This window comes from Etheostoma spectabile, chromosome 23 (genome assembly GCF_008692095.1).
Source record: "Etheostoma spectabile isolate EspeVRDwgs_2016 chromosome 23, UIUC_Espe_1.0, whole genome shotgun sequence".
NCBI lineage: Eukaryota > Metazoa > Chordata > Actinopteri > Perciformes > Percidae > Etheostoma > Etheostoma spectabile.
Window position 1 is genome coordinate 2142196 of NC_045755.1, and position 18687 is coordinate 2160882.

The 18687-nt window shown below is 42.9% G+C and overlaps 1 protein-coding gene and 1 long non-coding RNA gene across 13 annotated transcripts in view; both read left to right on the forward strand.

Moving 5' to 3' along the window:
* The window catches only part of nav3 (neuron navigator 3), a 223688-nt gene that overhangs the window by 27306 nt on the left and 177695 nt on the right, over window positions 1-18687 (forward strand). The gene's annotated exons all lie outside the window — the stretch shown is intronic.
* The window catches only part of LOC116673446 (uncharacterized), a 10743-nt gene continuing 6633 nt past the window's right edge, over window positions 14578-18687 (forward strand). Inside the window, exons 1-2 of the long non-coding RNA XR_004327846.1 lie at window positions 14578-14589; window positions 18085-18087. This is a non-coding gene — a long non-coding RNA (uncharacterized LOC116673446). The remainder of the gene's footprint in view (window positions 14590-18084; window positions 18088-18687) is intronic.

Genomic DNA, 18687 nt, shown 5'->3' on the forward strand with positions numbered 1-18687 from the left:
CTCTGTGACCTCTCTTCCCCCAGAGCAGGAAGCAGCAGATCAGGAGCGGTTCCCAAGAGGATAAGATAATATAATAATCATAAAAACCTTCCTCTAGCCCCCACCACACACACAAACACACACACAAACACTGTCTGCCTCGCCTAAAGCCTCCTGTTGGGACGGTGGCACAGCAGCACCTGTTTGGAAGCTCTCCAGGTCCGCCCGCCTCGTTTTAAATCACCTCCCCACTGTAGCCTTTTCATGTATTTTACAGGCTTGTATCCAGTTCAGCGCTGAGCAAACCAGGCTTGTACTACAAGCCAGCCTTTAGCTTATCCTCCTTATCTCGCACACCCCCGCTGGGCCTCCAGATTCACTCTTTAAGCACATTCCCAAGATGCACTTCGACAGTCAGGCTCTCACCAGCACTTAGATGAAATCCAGGAGGGATTGCCACGGCCAGCAGAAGTTCCTGTGTTGCAACCGTTCTCTGAGCATGCAAAAGCCCATTTTTCACAAGAGAAAAAAGGAGGCGGAAGAAGAAAAAGAAGAAGAAGAAGAGGAATATGCCCCGGGGAGAAGCAGGAGTTGACACTGTCGGAGTTCATGAGAAAGGAAACGTTGCGAAGAGAGAGAGGACTGACAAAAATCAGAGCCTTAGTGATTGCCGGGGTCTTTTTGTGATTCTTTGCCTGGACAATCCAAACCCCAGAGTCAACCAGCCATGAATAGTAAAATTTAGAAAAGTGACTTCAAAATCATTCTTTCCCCATAACCACCTGCGACATTCTCATATGTGCACCTTTTTGCTATCTGCCACCATGTTGCTACAACGAGAGTCAGTGTGCCAAGTTCAGTAAAGCTGTCTAAATCCTGAATTTCTGGTAGCTGTTCTCATGAAAATGAACGGTGAACAAGTAATTATCAAGGATCATGGTAACTTTATTATCCCTGAGGGGAAATTTGATTTACTGATTGGGCCATTCCATTCTGCTGTTTACTTTCCAATATCTTTCTCTTAGCAGTTAAAGGGAAATTGCAACAACAGAAACTCATGCACCAAAAGGAAAAGGACACACTGTCACCTGATATGAACGAGGGCATGGAAAAAAGTGATGTTTTTAATGGGGCAGTTTATGTTGATGATCTCTCTGACCATACATTGGTGATGTGGTCAGTTAGGGCCAATGCTTGAGAAAAGTCTCGCCGCAGTGGCTCAAATTGTCAAGGTCCTGATCTCGGCAGGCCGCACGACTTTGTGACAGAGTTTCTCTCCCCACATTTCAAGGTCTTTGGCAAACCAAGGCTGCCAGCCACCGCTGCAGAGTGCTGGATGCTTTGCTTTCACATCATCCAATCCAGAGCGGAGGAGCAAGCAAAAGGAAGGAAAACAAGAATGTAAGACAACGGTTGTCTTCTATATTTTTCCAAATGAAAGGTTTCTTGTTTTCATCAAATATACATGCTGACAATGGCCAGGCAACAAGGACGTCTCCAGTCAGTGAACCGTCTTGTTTTACATCTGGTCTCATTTCCTGCTTGACGCATATTGAGAGGGATGAGGGATCGCAGCGGGGGGTCGCTCGCCTCAGGAAGGAAATGTTATCAGTCAAATATTGAGCGAGGATGCTCTGCAGAGTCAGTTGGGTGCAAAAAAACAACAACCCGGGAAGCGACTTCTGCCCCCCTCGCTCTGGGTTACCGTGGTGACAGGCCCTACTAATCCACTGACACACATACTAGATTGCTATCCAGCTCTGGATTCAATTAGCTGAGTCTGGTTGGGAAGAGATAAAGGGCCTATATTAAGACTTTGATATCGTAATGAGAGGGATCGGAGGCACATGTTTGATTCTAACTTAATGTTGAGTCGAGATGGGAGATAAGAGATACGAGAGCTTATCAGTGACATTGGAGGAAAGAAGATTTGTCTCAGAGCATTAGTGGCAATGTAACATGATACAGTGGTTAATGATGTGTAACAAACATGCGTACTCTTGCCTCTGCTTTGTTCAATATGCAAGCAAAGGAAAAGAAAACGGGATGAATGTTGTTAAACCATAATTTGTACGACAGCGTCGCTTCTGCAAAGAGGAAATTTCTCCGGCTTGTTCTCAGCGTATAATTCCTTTTGACAATTACACAGACACGCCATTTATCTTTTATGGCATGCTAATTGTGTTTACCAGCGGACACGGATGTGTTTGCTGGCTGTCTTCAGTCATACACAGACAGTAAAGCTCAGCTGTCCCCTGAGGAGGCTCCGTCCTCCTGCCGCTGGCCAGCTGCTGGTATGATCCTCAAGACAAACCCTGAAAAAGTCTTACCGGCGATTGCTTGTCATTAAACCTTCAAATGAAAAAACAGGATAGAAAACTCAAAGATTTGGGAGTGCTGCTTGGTGCCAGAAATGTCCGTGGCAGGAAGCTGTTGGCAGGTCTGTTAGTGATAGGAACTACACAGATCAGACAGTTCTGAGGTGATGTGCTTCAGTAGCAGTGGTTAAAAGGCTTCCTTCTGCCCTGGTTATATGAAAACAGTGATACCTTAAATCTAACCATTACCATTTATTGCCAAAAAATCACCAATGCCAATGCCACGAGACCTCTGACATTTAGCAATTGTAAGTCGCTCTGGTTAAAAAGCATCAGCTAAATGACATGTAATGTAAGACAAATTCACCTGTATTCATTATCATCAGGGAACCAATTGAATGTGAATTCAGTGGTCTCTACAAAACCAACAGGGCCCTGCTGTGCATCTCCCCTAAGGCTAAATAAATCGTTTTTTTGTTAGAATTGCCCTCTCCTACCTTCCTCCTGAACCTCCCTCTCCCTTGTTCTCTTGATACCCTAAATGCCTTGGAACAAATCATGTCCGGAGTGAACAAGGAAAGGTGCGATCCCTCTGTGACCGGCTGTAGTTCTGGTAGTTGCACTGATGGTCAGAGACACTAAACTCTCTCTGCTTCCTTTTTTGCCTCTAAATCATTGAGTCATTGGTATTGATTATCAGTCCCTTTAGTTCCCTGCAGATATATTATGGTCTTTTTGTGCCACTGGAAGTAAATTGTCCTTCAAATGTGGGTAAAACACAGAGGGCAAGGAAAAATGCAATGCAAAGCAATGGTCTTGAAAGAAGTCAAGCAATTCAGAGTGAATTCCTCTATCTCCCTCATTCCCCATTATTTGTGATTGATGTCTGAAATATCAACAATCAGGCGTTGCTCTACATTTATTATAGCTGGATCCAATTATTTGATTATTCAGATATTTGCTTGTTGGGTAGGCATTCAATTTTAAATTTACTGGATTAGAATATTTGTTTGGTTGTTTTCATTTGCGTTCAATAAAATGTGCACACAGGCTGAAATTCCCAAGGGGGTTTTGTCGGGATTACGCATCTTAATAAGTCTGCTAGCCGCTGGTTATTGTATGCAGCACTATTTCATCCATCTCAGTGGAGAAGGAAGATATGTTGAGTTGTGATTGAGCAGTCTAATGTGTAGAGATCTGTAAGTAAGTAAGTAAGTAAGTAAGTAAGTAAGTAAGTAAAGTTTATCTGTATAGAACCTTTTTACAGATAAAAATCACAAAGTGCTTCACAATAAAATGTGATTAAAATACAACAAATTAAAACACAAGAACATTTAAATACAAAATAGAAAACACAACAAACCATAAAAACCTCTTGACTAACTAAAAGCCTGCTTGAACAGCAGGGTCTTTAATTGAAGCTGTATCAAGTCAAAGATGTATGGAGGAACTTGACTGTGCAGGGCTCTAAAAGTAAGGACCAGGATTTTGAATAGAATTCTATACCGGACTGGTAACCACTGAAGTGTTGCTAAAACATGCGGGATGTGTGCTCTTTTGTTAATGTGAGTTAAAAGCCTAGCAGCAGACTTCTGAACAGCCTGGATGCGTTAAAGCTCCTTCTTATTCAAACAGGTAAAAGGCTGTTGCAGTAATCTAAGCGTGAAGAAATAAAAGCATAAATGATCATCCCTAACTCCCCCTTAGTTACAAGTGTTCTTAATTTGGAAATATTTCTCAGTTGGAAGAAACACTTCCTAAATAATTGTACAGACAATTGTACAGTACATAGCTCCTGAGGCTCGGCTGGACAGACGGGCCAAAGTCACCAATGTACTGCCTTATGTCGGTAATTCAACTTACAGTGGCGAAAATTTGTGTTTCTGTTTTATCTGAGTTCAGAAACAAAAAGTTGTGACATAACCACTGTTTGATACTAGTCACGCAGTTGATTAAAGAAGACCATTTAGAGAACTCCTATCCTTAAACAAGCAGTACAGTTGGATATTATCCACACACAGATTGGAAGATACATGGCTAAATTGACTAAATATCTTTCCTAGAGGAAATATCTACAAAAGGAACAGAATACGTCCCAAGACAGAACCGTGAGGTACCCCACTTATCAACTCTCCAGTTTCAGACATGATGTGATTCATTTAAACACTGAAACCCCTACCAGAAAGGTAGGATGACAACTATTTTAAAACTGATCCCAACCAGACATCCCAACTAGATCACAAAATCTATTTATCATAATTTTACGATCAATTGTGTCAAAAGCAGAGAAAAGGTCCAATAAGACCAAAACTGTATATTCCTTAATCAGCTGACATCACAATATCACTAGAAACTTTAAGTTGTGCAGTTTCCTTAGAATGCTTTTTACGGAAACCAGACTGGAATTTGTCAAACAACTCGTGATTCTCTAGGAAAAGAGTTAGTAGCTCTGCTACAACTTTTTCTAAAACTGTTGACATGAATGGAAGTTTAGATATTATCCTGTAGTTCTTAGGTTGTAGTGGATCCAAACCAGGCTTTAAGGCTTACTTAACAGTATGTCTTAAAAAAACTAGGAACAACACAAGTTAAAAGTTAAAAGTATTAAGCATCTCAACAATACAGGAGCCAATGGAGTCAAAAGCTTGGACAAACTTCACTGTAGGGACAACATCCATAGGACAAGAGGAAGGTTTCAAAGTATGTAGCAGTGAGGTCATATCAAGTAATAATATGACCCAGGTTTGAAAGTGGACCAAGAATGAGCGGGAGACAAGTCACAGCCCGAATTCTGAGAAAGTGATGGTGAGATCTGTATGCTTATACTGCAGCAGCCAGGTGTCTTTCAGGCGATTTGATGACGGTCAAAATAGTATGGCCTAGCGTAATGCCACTGCTCTCTGCTGAGGTCACTCACAGATCAGAAGCTTCCAATGTTCGCTACCAAAGCTTCAAAGCACAAATAATGGTATCCGGGACAGCCCTAACACTAATATTTTTTGACTAACACCAGCGCTTGGACATTGACTGTGTGTAAGTCAGTTCTCATGTTAGCCTCTAAAAACCCAACAAGCCCCTGTTGCAAAGCCCAGCCTTCTCCTTCTACCTCAGGGCTTTGCAGAAGTAATTGACCATATCAGCTTTTGGTTTTGTTTTCCAGACTTAAATCTCTTTGTTGCACAACCTTCCAGAATGCTGGCTGACGCATTCTCCTGGGGCTCAGGGTAAAGTTAGGTACCTTACCACTCCCAGAGTTGCATTACTACTGGTTTGTTTGACAAATGGTCAGGGGGCGGAGGTCGACCCCTGAGGGCTGCATGCTGGAAATTGTTTTTTAGACAAACCTCTGACTGACAGCTTGACTGTGTCGGAGCGATGGATGGATGGACAGCTCATTTTCTAGAAGAGGTGGGGTTATGCAACAATTTTGACTTACTCGGGGTGAAAAATTGGATGCATCAACCCCACAGTGTCACAAATTCTGATATAAAGGATATCTCTTCTGGTATAAGTAAATATGGTTTTACTGTCTTTTTAGATTTTTTTGAATAAAACATTGCATCACAGTTATGAGCAAGTGCCTTTTCTCTAATTTCTAAGATGAATCAATTTAGCTTGCTCAATACATTTAGTCAATAAAGCCAAGGTTTTAAGCAGTGTTACTATAATAGCTTGGACTATGGAGCTTTAATGGTCTAATTCAAAAGTATCACTAATAGAGCTTATAAGAGTGTGGTTCCGGAATAAAAAATCCCATGTATGTAGATCATCAGCCATACTGTCTAAAACATCTGAGATGGGCCTGAACACAAACTCCGACCTGCAGCCAACTAGAGTGAGCTTCTACCATTGAAGTCTATGATTGTTTCTGTACACAGTCTTGTACCTTTGCCTTTTTTTTTTCATCAAATCCAATGTTATATGAGCACGATTCATCTTGTAACTGGTTGGCTTGTTTCCAAACTTAAATCTCTTTTTATAAACAGTTAATGAAACATCACTGGAGATTTTGAACGGGGAAAAAACACTTCCGGAACCAGAGCCGTTAAAGAAGTGGGGGGTCACTGTTGAGCTCTATAGTAATCATTATAATAGCCTTTCCAAGCCCATATTGATTAAAGCCTCCTGCTAAAGGGGCAATTTGAGGAGTGCCCTCATGCATTTGTACTCCAAACATTCGAGGAGCACGGTCATGTGTTTTCAAAGGGACAGGTTCTTGAGATAAGGACGGTACTGACAAGCCTTGTGTTCACCAAATATCTGGCTTTGTTTACTGAGGGTCAGAGGGTGTAAAACCTGACCAGTCTGAGGTCACTCTGGCTGTGGGAACGACCTCCACCACTAGTTAGGTATTGTAGGAACTGGAGGTGATGCACATTCCTGGCAGTGTCAGCGTTCTGAGGCATGCAGAGAGGATGTGGCACTTTAGATTAACGTACAGTGGGACGTGCTAAAGCGTTTTTCCCGTATGTGTGTGATGCACCTGATGCACTGCAGGCTGATGTTGACACACGTAAGCTGGCGCTCAGTGCACTGGGGCTGTGAGCCATATGTGAGGCGTTAGAGCAAGGCTTTTCTTTTCCTGCCATTTTCTGCTTCTACTCTACTAGAAATATTGTACTCTTTACTCCACTAAATGAAAATTAAACAATATATAGGCCTACAAGTCCAGCTGAAACAATTGGCCAGTCAGTTGACTGACACAACTGTTTGGATCGTTTCCAGTTTGTAAAATGTGAGGATTTTTCTGCATTGAGTACTTTTACTTTTAATAACTTAAGTACATTTTCTTAATGATACTTACACACTTTTTACTGAAGTAACATTTTCAATGCAGTGTGGTATTAGTACTTTTACTTAACTAAAGGATCTGAAAACTTCTTCCACCACTGGTTGACTGTAAAGTACTTTTTTTTTAACTTTCCTATTTTTTTTCTTGTGTATTTTCCTTTTTAAACTTTGAGCTACTGCCATCCCATAAACTGTCTTCACATCATGTATCATAAAGGAGCAGAAGAGCAATCTAAAGGCATTACCGTCCTACAAACCAGCTACCCAGCATGCTACAGACCAAGTCGAAATGTAACCAATTATACAATCAACCTCCATCTTTTCTCATATCTTCTGCCATGCATGGATTTTTTGGTAGGGTAGAGTAAAGTTACTGTACATAGCTCAGAAGCAGTAGGAGCGTTAACATTGTTCATGGCAGCAGTGATTCCAGACGTATTGTTTCTCACTGTAGCAAGACACAAAGGGCAATCAGTTAAACCAATCCAGCCAGATGTTGCTTCCAGCGGTGGCACTGGTCACCAGACAGAGCCACGTGGATCCAATTCCACTTCAATCAGAGCCACTGACCTTGCTGAAAATAACAGACGGGGGGGGGGGCATTTAGAGCTCAACATTCTACAGCTTTGTTCCCTCTTTGTCCTTACGAAGTGATCTGTGAGCCGCCTTTGAAGAAAAGTTGTTTCATTTGATATAACTCACTTCACGTCTCTTTCCATCTCTCCCTCCCTCCCTCCCCTCTTCCTTTTTACAAGATCCTCTGTATATTAGGGTATTAAGATGAGGTTTGTGGTGATGGGGGTAATTCCCCAGTGGCTGCAAAATATCACTTTCTCCCTGTTGGGGGATGAATTACTGACACGCTCCACAAAAACCAAGTGGCCTAGGGTTTAAGGTTTCAGAGTGAACCCTCCATTCGAGAGAAGCGTATCGTTTACAAAGCCTTCCCTGGGATAGGACTTTTATTGGTTTAAATGACTCACTGTTTTTTGATGATTTAGTCTCATTTTGAAGAAGGAGATGTCTTGACGTCACGCAGCCTCAAAGCCATATGGAACATTCTGGGTTTGAGCGATAATTAGGGGGTTGCCCATTTTCTGTAAAAAAATAAAGTAAAAACTCATCACGGTTTTGCAAAAGCAGATTTTTCCTTCGTTCAAAATTCATATCCCCCATCAAAAAATGTGCGCCGATGAATGATTGTTTTTTTTTGTTTTTTTTGCCAAGATTATTCCAGTCGAAAGGTTGCGGTGACCTCGGCGAATGATGGATGGCATGGAAAAGGCACATAGAGGGACAGAAGGACAAGGACGGAAAAGAGCTCATAATAGAAACAGCCACTTCTTACATGAATCAGGTCATTTAGTTTTGAAATGGACAAAATCTCTGCAGATGGGTCTTTCGTATCCCCATAAATAAAATGTGGGTAAATGTTCCGGTTTCTGCTATTTTGTAATAATACATAAAAAAAATTTAAAAAAATTGTTAATAATAATCAATAGTGATTTGGAGTTAATCAAGAAGCATGGTATCATGTACAGCATACTATGGCTAAATGTAGGGGCCACATTTAGTTTCATAGCTGAATGTATGGCGCTTTAGCTATGAAACGTTTTGTATCACCGTAGCAGTATGGTCTGTTACGATGCCTGCTACTATACTGCATGAAGCCACTCACTTTAAATTGCAAGTGACCGGCTCACACACCATGGCTGTTAGGATTAACTGCTGCCAGACACTGCAGGGACTCGCTCTCAAACGCACGCACACACACACTCACACACACACACAGTCAGTCCCATTTTCATCCAAGCCTCAGACACATTGTGCTGCTGTTCACACTGCAGTGAGTGAAGGCAGCGAGTTGCAGACAGACAGACAGACAGACAGACAGACAGATGTGACCTGTAATCTGATCAGCTGCAGAGAAACTGTAAGGTGCAGTGCAGATTGGTGTCGAAGAAGAAAAACCTAAAAGGTACATGCAGTACTGCAGGGTGACAAAAGAACAACACAGTTACACTGTGAAGGAATAATTTAACAAATTGGGAAATGCGCTGATTTGCTTTCTTTCTGAGTTTCATTGGTACCACTCTCACGCCTATTTGGAAAATGTGTAGCGAGAGCCAGCAGCCACAAACAGGGAAACCGCAAACGTGGCACTGTCCGAAGGCAACAAAATCTCCCTACCTGCCCATCTAAAAATCACCCTTTATGTCATTTGTTTCATCCGGGCAAAAACGTAAGTGTAAAAGCAGAAAAAGGTGCTACTATTGTAGCATAGCTGAATACATTGTTTTAGTTATAGAAGAGCAATTTGACAGAATATGACTGAAAACAAAGAGCCTCACCCACAGAAGATGTATAACCCTAACCCTATCCAACTGCATGCAATCTGCATTATAACACTGAATGTGCGTCCCTGCTTTTTTTTTTAACAGTCTGAGTCAAACCCGGGCCCGCTGCGTTGAGGAGTAAACCTCTATATATGGACGGCCGCTCTACCAACTGAGCCATCTGGCCGCCCGTACTTCCCTGCTTTACAGCACTTGTGTTTGTTGTGCTTTACAGCTCACATTAGCTGACCGGATCAGCGTGTATTGTTGCTCTTATCTCATTAGCTCTTCTATTTCTACTTCTTGCTCTTTACTAAAACAAACTGAGAAAGGCCAAGGGTTTATAGGAAAGGTGGTTTTCATTTTAAGAAATCCAAACTGCTTGCTGATTTACAGGGTTGGGGGTTTGATTCCCTCTGGATCCCCTTACCTTCCATACTGAAAAGCACTTTGGATTATAGCCTCCAAGAAATGGCATAAGTTATACTGTATATTTATACGTCAAAAGTACAGCTGCAGCGAGAGGAGCTCAGGGTCCCGACCGAGAATCCATCCGTGAATGAAATGAATTGCTATCTGTTCCCAGAGGTGTTGCTGCCTGGCCTCTGGGGCGGCCACATTATATTGGGGGAGGTAAATCAGAAACACACCCTAAGGTCTCCCTGTTGCCTCTTGAGTTCTTATTCTCTGACCTGTCCAAGCCAAAACCTCTGAATTTGTTCCTGTTTACATTAGTCTGGATAGAGACGCAAAGGAAGAAGCGCAGGAGAAGATGGCAAAAGGAAGAAGAATGGATGATTATTAAGTGGAGGTCTAACAGAGAATGACAGGAAGGAAAGGAGACAGTGACACAGACAAATACAGGCAGAGAATTGTATATTGCCGCATTTAAGGCCAGAACCCAGACTGTGAAACTTTGCTTATTCACTCACATTATATCATCCAGACAAAGCACCTGATTCTCTCATCATCTCCCTCCGTCTCATAGGCCAGACTAGACTTCTTTCTCTCCCTCCCTCCCTCCCTCCCTCCGTGTCCTACCAGGGTACACGCATGGCTTTGTGATCACTTGTCTGGGGGAAGATGAGGAGGAAGAGGAGGGGATAAAGAGAAGGAAGCGGAAGAAGCTGTAATGGCAGCGAAAGATGCGTGTGCAACAAATTATGAGTTGGAAAGTGAAAATGGAGGAAAGAAATGAGAGGAGACGGTTGAGATTAGGGGGGAGAGAGGAGAGAGGGAGAATGTTAACAGCCAGTAGTGGATGTTAAGAGCAGAGAGGAGGTGAGATGATGGAGCTTGTGTAATGGAACAAGATCAAAGAGGGTTTTGCAGCACTTTGCAACTGCATGTATATTTTAGGAACAGTTGGACATAGCTCAGCTCAGTTCCTGCTGTGCGCAATGTTTGCCAGCATTTCTAGGTTGTATTTAAGCGTGTTTTTTTCTTTAACCGTGTTGCACTGCATATCCCAGAGATCACCCGTCAATCAAACAGGGTAGATATGTTCGCACCGACCCTGCCATTTGTATGTAGCTGTTTTTAAATGCCCATTATGTACAGCAGACTACAGAAAACACAAGGGTAAATGTTCCAAAATGACGAATAACATTAACAACCAGTCAGTACCAGGGTCCTGGTATTGTGCATGCTGGCTCACTGTCATGACTTCATGGGACGCTAATGGAACGGAGCCATGGATAAACATATTGGTTTCACCTGGGCTTTTCCTGCCATGACAAGTCAAAATGGCTGCCGTGAAATAAGGTCCATTGGGGACTCCTGTGTCCAACAATTGTTTTCCAACCTTTTGGTGCGTATGTGGGAAAGTATTGTGTTTGGAACTGAGTGTAACAAGGCTTTGTGGGGAGTGTTAGGTTTCGTTTTGGCTCGGCAGGCTAAAGGACCCTCGAGCCTGACAGCTGGAAGATGGACCTCTAAGGGAAATACAGGCAGAAGTGTAGATGGGTGACTGTGTCTTCCTTAGCCTATGCATATTTTACTAATGCGCTGTTAAAATAACAATGAAATGCGTTATTTACCAGGTTTTTGTTGGTCAATGGCGTGATCACTTTCCGCTCCTTCAAGATAGCTACGCATCAAGAATGCAACTGAACACACCTCCTTGTAAGACCAGCACGCCCATTAGGAGCACAAAAAGGCGTAGGTGCATTATTGAAACGACTTGAGCGCTGGTCCTAAAATAGCAGAGACACTTGCGTCGGGCTTTGCTCCACAGTGCGCCGGGTACAAGATAGGGCCCTTGGAGTTCATTATTTGTAGTACATACAAAATAAAATATATATCTGACAAGAATCTGAATCAGCAAAACCCATGCAAAAACCACTCTGTGCCCACTTAAAAATAACCCTGTGGGAAGCACTGAAAGGCTAATCCAATCTCATGCAAGATAGGTTGGTCTGTCAATCAAAGAGGCCCCTAATCCACAGAAATAGACACTGATGTCTTTTCTTGAAGAGTTTTTTTTTTTTTGTGTGTTGACAACAGAACTGCTGAGACTGCAGTGAAAAGGGCCTTCATCAGAAAGAGAAACATAGTAGATAAACTGATTTACTCCTGTCTTTGCAATACTGGAATGGATTAAAAGCAGCAGCATTGAAACACTTGTGAGCAACTTTGTGGCATGCACCAGCTGGATATTTCTCACCTCGCTGAATAATGAACTTGAGATAATGATTTTCTTTTACTCCTGAAGCACTTCTGAGTAGCACACTTTATCTGCCGAACCGCAGGCTACTGTAAGAGACAGGTTATTACTTCAGAACAGGGCCATATGGGTTGCCTCCGCTCTGCGTTCTTCTTCCAGCGGGCAGCAGCACTTGACTGGATATTTAACACTCGCTATCACATTCTCTCCCCTGCTCTGGCCAGGATGATAAGTGTTGATAAAGGATTGTTTTCTTCCTCTCTCCTGATTTCTCCTTTTGTCTGCTCCCCTCTCATCCCTCAGTCCTTCTTCCACATTAATTTTGCGAGTTACCGAGCAATTGTTGTTTTATAAATGTATTGATTTTGCTCTGGAACGTGAGCATATTTGTTGAAACGCTCCCAGACATCGTTTGTACAAGCTGCAATTACGACCTATGGCTACGTTTCTAATTGCATCTCCCACTGGTAGCAGTAACTATGGCAGTAGTAGGTAATATGACTGGAGCAGAGCAGGAAGTAAGGTGACGAAATATCATCACATACCCCATGCATATCTCACGATTAACATGGGGAACTTGTCAGAAGATCATCTCTCAAAAGGGTAATTAATCATTCTTTACTCTTTCAAAAAACGTAACTGATCATTAACTACCCTTATTGTGTACCTTATTGTAAAGTGTTACCTAACTACAAAGTTTGCTAGGCCTAAAATAACATTAATCTTGAGATAATAAAAATTGACGTTTGCGTTACGCGTTTAACTGGTATGTATGTATGTATGTATGTATGTACAGTGTGTGCGTATGTATGTACAGTGTGTGTGTGTGTGTGTGTGTGTGTGTACAGATTAGGCTATTATAGATTTGCTGTGCATTGTGAAGTTTGCCCTCTTTTAAGTAGTTTTTAAATGTACGAATGGTTTGTAGTTAAGTAGCAAAAAGCAGTGAAAGTGCAGTACACACATTTTTTATAATTTGTCTTCTCTGCAACGCAAACAATTGACAACCCCCTGGGCTGTCCAGACAGTGTGTGCTGGCGTGTGCTGCACTGTGCTCTGGGAGCGTGAAGCCAGATTGCTTACTCTGTGTCTGGTCGGAGCTTGTTTTTTTTTTGTTTTTTTCTCCCAGCAAAATAAGGGAAAACAAATCAATCAGTTTTTCTGTGCTGACTCTTGAGTCACAAGAGCAGTGAGCAGGCATGTGTGTGCTTGTAATTTCTCTCTTCATTACACTTTCCAAGCTGCGATGACCAAGCTTTTTTTTTTTTTTACTTTAACCAATCAAATAGCTTTTTTTAATCTCAGGGTGGAGGCTGGGTTGATTTCTCAACCCTAAGAAGGGAGCATGTAATCTCAACTTTTGACTCAGCAAGAAAATTGCCAGAGTTGGTTATTGTGTAATAAATGCATACATTTCTACAACGCCCACCACTGGGATTTCAACCCCTAACCCTAACAGTTGTAGTGGGGTACTCAGCGCCCCGATCTCCGGGAAAAAGAAGCAGTTGCAGTGAACAGGAGGCCCGTGGTCACGCTCTTTGACGGCACAGAAAGCGCCGGTCCAATCCTTTTGATCATTGGACACTGATTATCAACGGCCAGGCCAAAACTCGATGTACATTAATCAGCGTCAGAATACACACACTGCACTTCCTTTTAAATATGCACATTTCAATCCGGGCCTACATCAAACACTCTTACAGTATACTTTGATCCCCAGCATCCAAAATTAATGTTTAATTTATGTATTTATCCCTTGGAAAGGATTCAGGAAACTGGAGTTTCTTCTCTGAGTTGCCCTATTTAATGGAAGCTAACGTAAGAGAGGGAGATTGTTTACTGTACTGTAGCTAGCGTTAGCTCCACCTCCAACACCTGAAAATATGCTTGTTGCCACAGAGGTCTCCCAGTTTTGGCACAAAGAATCCCACATTACAACAAGCCTGTTCAGTCCCTCAGGAGCATCAGTGAGCGAATCAGATGCCGTGCTCGTGGTGGGTCTTTGGAGGATACTTTGAGCACGGGGCGGGTTTCGTTCTCTCGATGGTCTATCACTGAAGTTCAGTGTCCTCAGCTACTCCACAGTGCGGCCTTTCATCAGTATTTTTGGACTCTGTGTAACCCAGTCTCTGCTCTGCCATATCCAGCCTTTTTTTTATTGGGCCTGTCCCGTTGACTCTGGGTCTAGACGCAGGGCAAATAGACTGGAAAAACGCTCGCTGTCTCGTCCCAGACACATCTCTCTCCATCACTCTCACTCGTTGGAGAGAAGAAAAGTTTCCCCCTATGCCGCTGACCCTTCTTCCTTTTTGTTCACTTCTTTTCCAATCTTCAGAGCCCCATACCGCCCCCTGCACCCCCTAACCTGAGAGGGGTAAGTTACAAAGCTGTCTGTCACCCTCATGGGCATTAACTTTCTGTTGTCTCTGCCTTTGACCCTGCCAGTGGACTGAAACTGCTGTCACTCTAAATCCATTAGCAATGGCTCATAAATAATGTTGTCAGCCGCCGGGTTCTTGTAACCTGATCACACCGTCTCTCACCCCTGGGTCCCATCTGCAGAGCGGCCCCCTCCCACCCCCTTTTCTCCCTTGGAAGATCTGTGGTAATTAGGGAAACTAATAGGCGCCCGGCTCAAGTGGAGGGGAGGGCTGCTGTTAATGCTCAGTTTAAAAAAGAGCTTTTGAAAGTGCTGTGATGAAGGCCGCCGAGATTTTCAAGCATGATATGATGTTAAAATAAAGTTCCTTCAGCTTCCCCTTCAACACACACAGCGTCTCAAATTCCCCTCCTGACAACAGAAGGCTGAGGGGGAAAAAAAGGTTGCGTCCCTTCACTGATCTTGACAGGCCTTACCTCAGACAGCGTTTTTTTGCTTCCAGGGTACAAAGCCATTTTTCGCACACTAAGCTCCTTTGAATGCACTTGAAGTTGCATGCGGGCAAATGGGCAGGGCTCGCAGCGACTTGTGAGCCCAAGTGTCCTGCAGCAAAACCTGTGTTGTTTTTTTGCTGCCCCATGTCGGTGCCAGACAATAGAAACTCAGGAGCGTAAGGAACAACGTCGCAGGGAATTGGAAAGTCCGGGCCATTTGTCAACTCGACTCGGGTCAAAAATAGCTGTTCATGTTTTCTTATTGCCCTAGCTGGAAATCCTGCAGGTTCACTCATAAGAAAAAAAACTGAAAAAACGTGCTTCCCTCTGTTTCCTTTTGTTTTCTTTCATTTGGTTCTCTGCTCGGCACAATGCTGCAGTCCCTGTGGCAACAGGTGTCTGTCCCCCAGTTTCTGCTGAACTTTAGATCATGGATCTCCTACCAATCCAACCTTTCCTATTGATGTAATTATAATGCATAAAACACAGTATAACTTTGACACTAGGGCAAATGAAGCTTGAATGCAAGAAAATGTCTATGCTGGCTTTGAGGTCTGTATTTAAAAGGTTCATTCATGCACGTGCACATTGTTTCCATTTTTTTTGGCACTTACACTTTGCCATTCTATGGTTACCTCTTGCCTCATTTCTCCTCTTGAACACACATACACTCACACAATCACACACACACAGTCTCACACACACACACACACACACACACACACACACACACACACACACATACTTTCCCTTGTGAGGACCTTGTTTTTGTAGCTGTGTCGGCCGACTGAAAGAGTGGAAGGCTGTGTGTGTGTGTGTGTGTGTGTGTGTGTGTGTGTGTGTGTGTGTGTGCGTATGTGTGCGTGTGTGCGTGTGTGTGAGACAGAGACAGAGAGGTACATGCAGAGGGGGACCCCCCTGCTGCTTCATCATGTCACCAGCCAGCAGTGGGAAACACACTGAGCAGAAGTGTGTTTCTGACTGTGCCCAGCCTCCATGCATTTCAAGACGGCCATTTCCCACTGGCAGAGGCGGTTCTCAGGTCATTTCTCTCCCCCCCCCCCCCCAAAAAAAAAAAAAAAGCTAAAGAAGGAAATCCTGACTGAGCACCGGCTGAGTGAACTCTAACCTCTGTTGTAACAGCTGCATATTCCAGCCTGCTCAGATAGTCAGGATGAAAAGGATTGCACAAACAGAAACTCAAATTGTTATATAAAAGCAATGGTACAGCACTTGTAACACTTTTTTGACATTGTATAGACCAAAAGATGGTCAAGAAAGTCATGTATTAGTCAAAATAGATGAATAATTCAAATACATATGCTTTCATTGAAGCACTTGTAGAAGTAATGGCAGAAGTCATATTAACAGAAACAGAAGTAGTCCTTGATTTAATGAGAGCCTCAATTGTACATTTCCTTTGTCATCAAAACACACAAAAAACACATGAAAGCACTATCAATCAGCTTAACATAAACACTGAAGGCTAATAGTGACACACAAGGCAGTGTGTTAGCAAGTGAAAGGAGAAGACAACTCACCCCCACCCCCACCCCCTCTCTGGACTCTGTGACTCAGCAGCAGTCACCTGTGATTCAGGGCCGAGTCACAGACCCCCGGCCCCAGATGTTTAGCACATCCACACTACATTTACAGTAAATGTCAGGGGTGATGGGTGCAAGCAGCCAAGCTAACCACACTGTTATTTAACCCATGTTTTTACACTGTGTTTGGTGTAACTCTTTGTTGGAGCTTGTATGAGCCGGACTGTTACTGGAACTCGCTGTCTAGGGTGGTCTTTATTGTGTTTTATTTTCTTTTTCATGGTGATGATGAGTTACTGTAAGGTGCAGTGCCTGTTTTATATCTGTACCTTTGACAGTTTTCAACCATTGGACATTGTATGGTAACTTGTTTTACACTGCTACTTCCTCTGTAGCTTAAATGCTTCTTTATGTTGCTGCTTTCTCACCAAATCTCCTTTGTAAAACACAGCTTTTAACCATAGTTCTGCAGTTTAAACAAAGTTTGATTGAATGTAATGAGAGATGAGATCAGATGAATGATTCCCATCACAGAGTGGGTGATTGATGCAACGATGTGCTAGTAGTACAGATAAAGATACAGCAGTTGTCCTGAATAGGCTCGTCCTAAGCCTGCAATTAGCAGCATCAGATGTAGGAATAAGGATGACTTGGGGGGGGGTATTATCACTTTAACTGCAGGTCCCTCTACAGGTGTCAGCACAGAAGTAGCCAACCCAGCGTTGACTGGTATGTGTGTGTGTGTGGGGGGGGGGTTGTTTAGGTTGTGAGTTGGGTTTGTGTGGGAGTCTGGCAACATGCCCATCTTTGTACTGGCAACCATATCAGGTTATAATTCTGCAGAAGTGTGACTGTGTTCTGGCTTCCTCCTGATGTTGAACTGAGTAAAACGTATCTTTGAAGTAATTTGAACAAACACATTCTCACTCCCAACTTGTGCAACTTGTGCAATGACACTTGGTCAGGTAATTTTTTTCACGACCTGGCAATCCTTTGGCGTCACCTTTTGTCGCTCTTGGCATCATTTTTCAACATGCAGGCTATTTAGGGTTAGGAAAACACCCTACATTTTTTGGGTTAAAACATGTAGGTTTAAGTGACACATGGAGCAAGAACAGGACACGACCCCTGGTCTCCTCGGTGAAAGTCCTGTGTTGTTTGACACAAGCACCACCCCAACCTACCTTCTCACACAGATTTTCGCTATTTGATACTACTCCCTACCATTTTCCCTTCATACATTTTACAGCACCCCTGCCGAGCTGCTGCTATGCCCGGTGCGTTCCGTACAGACGCTAAAGTGTGCCTTGTGTGTCTGTCTCTGACGTTGAGAACCACTGACCAAGCGTCTGTATTTGACGACTTGGCAGTAAGAACAGCTTGAGTTACCAGGAATTGTAATGACATGTATTGAATTGTTACCGCTGGTGGCTCATGTGGGTTTTAGTATATATCGAAGCTCTGTGCACATACTGACATTAAAGAAAGGCCTTCAGTGAAGTGTAATCTGTTGGGCTCTTTAACCCCGATGACATCACCATTAGACAGCCAATGAGGTTCATTCAGTCACCAACCAGACGGTCATGACCCCAATCCCCCCCCTCTTTTATACTCAGCAACACAGTCTCACACACACACACACACACAGCACTCCACACCACACCACACCAAACCCCTTGTTGCCTCCACTGAGTTAACCTCTACAGTATTTAGATGGGGAAAGGAGGGCATGGAAGTCATTAGGGACGGGAGAAAAAATTCATGTATGTACCCTGAATTTGTACTGACATTTTTATTATTTTCCCTTGAATCAAAATTTTGTATTTTATTTATTTATTTTATTTATGTTATTACAAATGTACTTCTTTACAAATGAAATACATGTCAGGCTGATTGACCTGTGATGTGCATTCTTCTTAGAAAACATTTAGTTTTTAGAAATATTGTCTCTGTCTATTTTGTCCTTTTGTTTTTGTTAAAGAAGGAAAAGAGAATCGCAATACTCAATGCTATCGAATTGCAATACTTCTAGAATTGCAGTAAAGGAAAATCCCAATACAAATGGAACTGGCACTCATGTATTGTGAACGAATCAAATCGAATTGGGACAGAGGCATATGGTCCCAGCCGTAGAAGTCATGGAAGTCCAGACAGGCTCAGATGGCTCTCTCGCACGTGGG